The sequence below is a fragment of the Saccoglossus kowalevskii genome, chromosome 19 (assembly GCF_978046115.1).
Source record: "Saccoglossus kowalevskii chromosome 19, keSacKowa6.1, whole genome shotgun sequence".
Classification (NCBI taxonomy): Eukaryota; Metazoa; Hemichordata; class Enteropneusta; family Harrimaniidae; genus Saccoglossus; species Saccoglossus kowalevskii.
In genome coordinates this window covers 11526807-11534982 of record NC_140659.1, presented here as the reverse complement: position 1 = coordinate 11534982, position 8176 = coordinate 11526807, and the positions used below count along the sequence as shown (strand labels likewise).

The 8176-nt window shown below is 35.3% G+C and overlaps 1 pseudogene across 1 annotated transcript; it reads right to left on the bottom strand.

Moving 5' to 3' along the window:
- Positions 1 to 536: 536 nt before the first annotated feature.
- LOC100368117 (uncharacterized) lies at positions 537 to 7841 on the bottom strand (annotated as a pseudogene). The gene is made up of 9 exons (XR_014927405.1): positions 7692 to 7841; positions 4800 to 4917; positions 3748 to 3848; positions 3368 to 3469; positions 2931 to 2970; positions 2684 to 2778; positions 2341 to 2531; positions 1929 to 2106; positions 537 to 1519 (listed from the first exon to the last, which is right to left on the bottom strand). The product of XR_014927405.1 is annotated as an uncharacterized LOC100368117 (transcript).
- Positions 7842 to 8176: the final 335 nt, after the last annotated feature.

Sequence of the window (8176 nt, the reverse complement as noted above, 5' to 3'; positions counted from 1 at the left end):
CATTGCTGAACATAGAATGCCCCCCGGCGCCCAATCGGTCATCTTTGTTCGTATTATCGTATTATATTTATAACTTTAAAATAGGCATTACCCTTTATTCTAAAGTTCATATGACCCGGCGAATTACTATATTTTGGGTCTTGATTGATTTAACAATGATTTGCCATAATGTCTGAAAACATACTGAGCATGCTTGTTCATTTTACCGCATCACAATGAATATAGCCGCCACAATGTAAATTTCAACTAAATTTGTGGATTAATAAATAGAAATTTGCACCGCCATTTTGTATAAAATTATTTTATAATTTTACTTGGTGGACCTTTTAAGTTGCACATTTACACTGATAAAAAGATCAGTAAACATGCTGCATCACTGTGAAAACAAGAGTGCAGTTTTTGTTTTTATTTTATTATAAACCATTAAACCCTGATTATCTGAATAGTTTAAATCTACTCGAAAGAATGTCTTAGACATGTGCGGATACCCATTTGATCAGACTATGAAACAAAATAATAGGCATGTAAAGACTAGATTTTTCAAGTTCAAATCAAACCAGTCATATAATTATTTAGATACAACACAGATGAAAACAACACATTCTCTCTACAGGGAGTACGAAAACCACAGAAACATTCATGTATTATTTGCTAAAATGTAATAACTAAAAAAACACAGGATAATTAGTAAATGTACTCTTTGTTTAATTATTCAACTATATTGTATGAATAAATATATGTAATTATGGATCGTTTATGCGCGTAAAATTAAAACCACTGTATCACCAATGCATTACAATTACCAAAATATTTATCATCATCTTTCAGTAATCGTTTGTGTTATTTTGAAACCATTCATCGTATAGAGGACTTTTTTTACTGATTCTTGTAGAACATACACGAGAATAACGTAATTATTCAACAATAATAGCAAGCCAGTCAGTCAGTTACAGTTCGTTTATTATTAAACATCACTCCAGCATAGAATTGTGTCGTCTCTTTGTCGTTTTTACAATTATTAATGTCGCAGATCAATTTCAAAATTGGCAGCAATTGTGATAACAAATATGTAATACTTTTATTTTTAAAATCTGACCTATAATTCGAACCCGGACTCATTTGATAGAAATATATCAACTTTCCAGTACATGCACCGTGCCCACAGCAGGTAGACCATTCCAACGACATGGCGGCACTATACCATAACATAGCCAATCAACTGACTGTAACTAAGTGTTATGTAACATTGCGCATAAATATACATTGCATGAGAAACTTACAAAATAAAAATCAACACCTCTCAGAAAAAATTACAATGTAAATTTCCTTAAATTAAAAGATACAACACATATTATCAGTGATACATTAAGTTATTCCGTATATCGATACGCATTCAAGATTTATGCCATGTTGTTGTACCGGGAGATTCCAGAAGTTTAGCAGTATGTCTATTGTGGTGAGTTACTCCCCATCTTGTCATCCACGGACCTGGTATAGTAGTATCAAACTCGTCAGTGTTCTGCAAAAGAAACGTATATATAATAATGTGAACTTTTTATGCATTATCTGTTTAAAAAGTAACTTTTTTATTGTGATATTTTTTAAAGTGCACTTCATGCTGTGAAACTGGGAATTTTTTTTTCAAGTCTGTCACACTCAAAAACGGGTCGAGAATATATCTAGTGAAAGTTTTGAATTGTTATGACTTCAATTTCATAGTTGCATGTGCTGTTCATAATTAATACAGATTACAAACAAGTGCCTATATGAGAAATGGCCACACACAATTCAATTTACAGGTAACTGGTTTGCTGATCAGCTTTAAAAAATGTTCATTAATTATTCGAAAAGCTTACGGTTACGTTCATTACTTTACATGACGCGCCGGCTCGGGTATCTTGGGCAAACAAACAAAACTAATTGCATACCTCCAATATTTTATTTCTGTCCACTTTGTCAAACGTATCAAAGTCGATTTCCATGTTAGGATTGTCACTGGTTCGCATCAATACATTATCTTTCAAACCATAGAATCCATTAGGTAAGTCAGGTCTCTGCCATCTCAGATCGAGGCTCCATATTATGTCAGTAGAATAGTTTTCGAGGCTATGATGATGAAGAAATAATATGTGCAAATGAACGAAATGTACATATATACGACCACAACACCAAATATTATCATCAATAAACCACATTGCGCACGTGTCATCAGCGCAGACATTAAGGACTTCGAGGTTGTTTACATAGCAGTGCTTTTAATTTTATATTCACAATAATCAACTTCGCAACAAACGGCGGTGTAAAGGAATCTACTGTCTACAAAAAGGTATGACTGCTTACCTTACATGGGGGATCATATTATTTATAAATAGAACCCCACCATACGGCACTTCACACGTCACAATATCTTCCTTCATATTGACTCCCAGAGTCTTTACCATTTCCTCTTCAGTCATGTAAACATACCACGTATCACCAGCACAGGCTATATGTTTACCTAAAATCCCAGATTTGTGACCTCCCCTGGCAACCTGGCTCAAAATAAAAATATTTGCAAACCCGCTACTGCAAATGTTTGTACGACGGAGGTGTGATGTCATTTGATTAAGTCTGCAATGCGAATTGTAGATGCAACAATAATTATATTTGCATTTGATTCCCGATAAAAAGTACAATTATGTACCTTCATACATCCATTGAGTTCAGTGGCATCTAATAACGGTATCCATGCAGTAGGTTGTAAGACATTTAATGCGTTGCTATCCAAATACGCATTATCTAGAGTAAGATACACAGTGTGTAAAAATACTATGATATGTCATGGCATGAGGTAATTGTACGATGTAATATTTGCAATAGAAACGGTGCAGAATATTAGACAAGAATCAACTGAAGGACTGGTATGCTATGCACAGTATGAGTAATGTTACCTTAATGCCAGGGGACGGTAGCTTGTTCGCACTGTGGGGGCTGAAATGAACGAATAAATAAATAAATAAATGAATGAATGAATGAATGAATGAATGAATGAATGAATGAATGAATGAATGAATGAATGAACGAACGAACGAACGAACGAACGAACAAGCAAGCAAGCAAGCAAGCAATCAAACAAACAAACAAACAATAAATAAATAAATAAATAAATGAATGAATGAATAATGAATGAATGAATGAATGAATGAATGAATGAATCAACGAACGAACAAACGAACGAACGAACGAACGAATAAATAAATAAATAAATAAATAAATAAATAAATAAATAAATAAATAAATAAATAAATAAATAAATAAATAAATAAATAAATAAATAAATAAATAAATAAATAAATAAATAAATAAATAAATAAATAAACTTAGTTACCTTAACTCGTAGATTCCATACCGGATGACCAGCTATATTTGGACCAATCATCTGCTCTACCACATTTAACAGTCTGTCATTGGACCATAGGTTTCTCAATGCCTACAAGTACACAATTCATGAGCATAAATGTTATATGTTATAATCATAGTAGGCCAACCCGTTATAGATCACATGACGTGTACGAGTAAATCCAATTAGTTGAGAAATACTACAGCTAACCAAAGACAATAGAAAAGAAGCGGATTAACCAAGTACCAAAATACGTTACATGAAAAGAAATACCGCAGTTACGTGTCCCTCTCTTTCTAATGTCTTTGAGCTAACATCCAGATCCAATCAGAATTATATTAAGTAATTTATGCAACTCAGTCACCTACCTGGGATAGCCGTCCGTTTTTATGTAAGACGACAGATGCTCCCGGAAACTCCTTTTCGATCAGAGCCATTCGCTGGAAGAGTCCAGCTTCAATATGCTTATCTAACAAAAACACGTTTACATAGATTTTTTTTAATTCGGCAAATTACTAGTAGATTACATGTCATGTTTACAGTCTTATGCAAATCACATAAATTATAATGTAATCAAGTTTTTACCATATGGTTAAATGGCTTTTTTTTCAAGAATAAGAACACTGATTTGTTTACTTCAACATAACGTCAAGCACTAATTTGGCGACTTTTCAAATTGAAAATTGCTCGTAAATACATAAAACTGATGTTCTTATTGTAAAAAAATACTTCGGTACCCTAAAGTTTTCTCTGTGGACTTTTAAATATCCAACCACAGTAAATAACTTTCAGTACATACATTTTAGTGGGGTAGCCACTTACCGGATTCTTAATAACGGAAGCACAGACTAAACCTTAAACAGAATAACAATATTGTTTGCAATCTTGTTGTTAAAAAAAACCAAAACACGAGTACACACAGAGAACACGCGCGGATTTAGGAGGAGGCGCGCCAGGCCTAGCCCACGTAAATAGGAGCGCCCCTCTTACCGAATTTCGGGATCCGCCAGTGGAGAAATCTGTGAAACGAATGTAATTATTAATGCCAATTTACACTCTTTCAGGCACTGGCACTTAACACGCGAATTTGTACACAAATCATGGAATAATATAATGCCAGTAATAACGTTGTTTATTTGTCTCTATATATTGTTTTTACAATTTTGCGTGTCCAATGCCCATGCTTTCGGGCAATTGTGATTCTATAAAATAATGAAGTCAAGCAACGTCATCCGAAAGGTGGCGCTATTACTGCGACATAGTTTAAGATCGTACAATTTACTATGACTTCTGATTTATTGACTATATCTATTATATGTACGTCAGACTTGGCTAAGCGAGTTATCAGATTTATATATGTCAACGAGGAACGATTGTCATGACTTATATTGTTATGGACATGGTTACATTGTATATTCACCTTTAATTTTGCCAGCGTCATACAATTTGTTTACAAGCGAGTCTACGCATGTTTCTATGGCATCTCTGACAGGTTGAAGCTCATCTTTACTGAAGAAATCGGGCACTATAAGATAACCCTTAAATATAAGAAAGTATTGAATATTAAAAAAAATGTCGTTTAACGTAAGAATCAATCAATCAAAATTACATTGTATTTTTGTGTATGTTTGATTGTAAAATTATATATCGAAATTCAATAATTATCATTACTTTACGTTAATCATCTCGCTTCTGTCTTCCATGTAATGTCCAATGGCTTCGGCTTGGGGCGTTTTTGACGCACCCGCCACCGTCATTTACAGGCCGGCTTATTCTTAATCGAACAAGCACCTATTTTGCCATCAGATAAAACTAATCTAGTTTGATCAAATACATTGGATCATGTAAACCGGGCTTCAATATTCTGAATCTCCAACCCAGAAATTTGGACAAGCAACTCTTTTACATAACAACGCCCCCTTAAACAATTTATGTCTACGCAAATTGTCGGTCACATGACCTAATTGATGAAATTCGCTAAATCACACTTTTACAAGCATTACAAATAATCGCGCTCACGATAATGTCATGATTTACTGATTTATGCTCATAGTATCGTAGATTTTACCCCTCCTCAAACGAGTTTGTAAACATACACGTTTCTTGGGTTCAAAAACAATGAACAGATAATATTGTGAAAGGCAAAACAATGACCAACCCATGGCTGAGGGGGAGCACGTCAAACGGAAGAGCTAGTGATGCCGCAAAAGGAACACACCACAATTCACGCACACGGATGCAAATGTTCCCGGTGTGGTATTTATTAAAATCTTCACGAATGCATTGGGCTATTCTACTATGAACGTTTCTATTTGTGTGCATTTTTTTATAAATTTTTCTAAATAGTTACACACTCATTAATATGAATTTCCTGTCTTCAACACGCTGCGTCAATATCAAAATCTAGACTTTTACGTCTGCTTCTCTGTTTCATGAATTACCTAAAATAACGCATAATTTAACGTTAATTGTTACAGACCACTTTCACATTCATATTTGTCACACGTTCAGTCATGTAACTGTCATTTTCTCGGTTTTAATTAAAATTAGCTCCGATTATCAAACTAGACACTTGTTCGCACACAAATATTCATTTACATAATATGTCATCACTACATTTTAAATAGACTGTGACATCATTAAATTGGTTAGCGCAATGCATCATGGGAGTGTGTGACCGGTGAAGGGGCGGGGTTTCATCATGAAATTAGTACCTTCCATGTTTACAACAATGACTGTCGAACACAGGTGTACTTTGCTGAATTGAAGACGTACGTATCACAATTACGGGGCTTATGTCGAGGGCTTATGTGAGTGTCGACGTTTTATGGGCAATGACCTCCCCGTGACCTCTGGTATGCTACATTTCCACGTAACCGTTACGTCTTACCTGTTCGAAATAATGTCTTACTTGACAGTCACTTAGCTGACCTGGTTTCGACTCTCTGGGTTGCACTGGAACTGTCGAGAACAACCCAGGATTTGGCGCTATTTCAGGCTCGGAAAACATCGGAATAAAATGGTGGTAATGAGGGTCACAGCTTTTGTTTGGTCACGTGACTTGTTTTATATAGATCATGAGGGTGATGTTAACACGCTGGTTTTCGGTGTACCAGAGAGTGTTTACCTATATCGCATCATATGTGAACTAACTTAAGGGGGAGGGGATACTTCCTCTCTGTTGATATTGACGACGGTCCGTACATGGCTCACTGGACCGCAAAAATCACCGGATGTGTGTGCCAGTGTTCAATTAGCGGGCGGATGAAGGCATGTAATATAACGCAGTACTGAGCTGTCGCTGTTTTAATGTTGCATTTTTATGATCAGCATTAAAAATTACCAGTAGGTTTTTCGAACTTCAGACACCAGGACTGAACATCGAAACAATATCAACTGATTAATGACATGACTCGAAACTGAGACGTTACTAAACTTTAATTAGGTTGTTTGCTTATATGCTCATCGAATAAGAGTCTACAGTATTCAACGCATATTATATTAACTATTTTTTTCAAACTAACTAACTGTTTAAATTAGGTTATGTTTTGAATGGGTTGAAACTAGGTACATGCTGTTTGTGAAGATAAATTACTGATAATATTTTATAGAACTATGCATATTAATTAGCTTGTTTGCATGCTAATTACATGTAACGTATTATATCAATACAAGAAAAAAATTATTCATAAGTATTTCGCATAGTTAGCAATAATTAGTGTATATTGAAAAAAAAGATTTTCCCATCTCCATGGAAACCAATAATGGCATTTTAACCAACGTATATTGTGAATGTAAGTTATAAAAATTAATAATTTACATCAAGGGTATGGAACCACAATTTGTTAAATGATTTGAATAGCCGTATTTAAAAAGTATCTTCTGTATGCTGTAGTTATTTAAAGAGGGAGAGTCGTCACCTGCGCACGCGCGGGAATTGAGTCCCAAGCGACGATAACAACACACGCTAAAAACGCAAAGGCTCATGGGTAGACGCTTGTTTGTAAACAGTGACACGCTATGGCCATCTGACGCATGCACAGGTGACGACACCACCGCTTTAATAAGCAATCGACACCTTTTGAACTGGGCTGGAAACATGTTTTGTAGGTAGTTTTGTGGTTTTAATGCACACCTACAAGCAAACATTTTCAAGGATACATTGGATACCATCAATAAAAGAATTGAATATCTTTCATATATTATAGACATTTTTGTTCAACAGAGTTTCAAGAGCTTGAGTCAATTCCATACTATCCCGCGCAATGTTCGAGAACCGCCCCTTTCTGAATAACACTTGTACTATCCTTACCTCGCCGAAAAATTGTTTCAGTTGACCATCTGTCAGTTGTCCTGGCTTTTTCTGCTGTGGCGTTTCTGGAATCGATGTAAACAACGCAGGATTAGGTGCTATTTCAGGAGCTTGAAGCATTTTGCAGGAGTGGTTATGAGTTAATGGCGGTGGCGTGATTGTTAACTATCCGTAAACACTAAATCGACGCCCCTTGTTACGTATGTGATGTCGAGGTTCCTGTGACATACTAGTAAACAAGGACAGAGGTTATCATTTGTTCAAACAATAATTTATCAAACAGCACATGGATTCGTCACATTTCATACAGGAGCTTTTAAAATGTCGACATTAGATATCATAGATTGGTTGACTCAGTCACAACTTCACCATATATCCTCTTCTGTATATCCGGGTTTTATTGCATATCTCATCACCCCTCTTTTCTGATTTCCCTTCTCACCATTATTAGGTAGTCATCTAATACCTAATCTTAGCATAGGTAC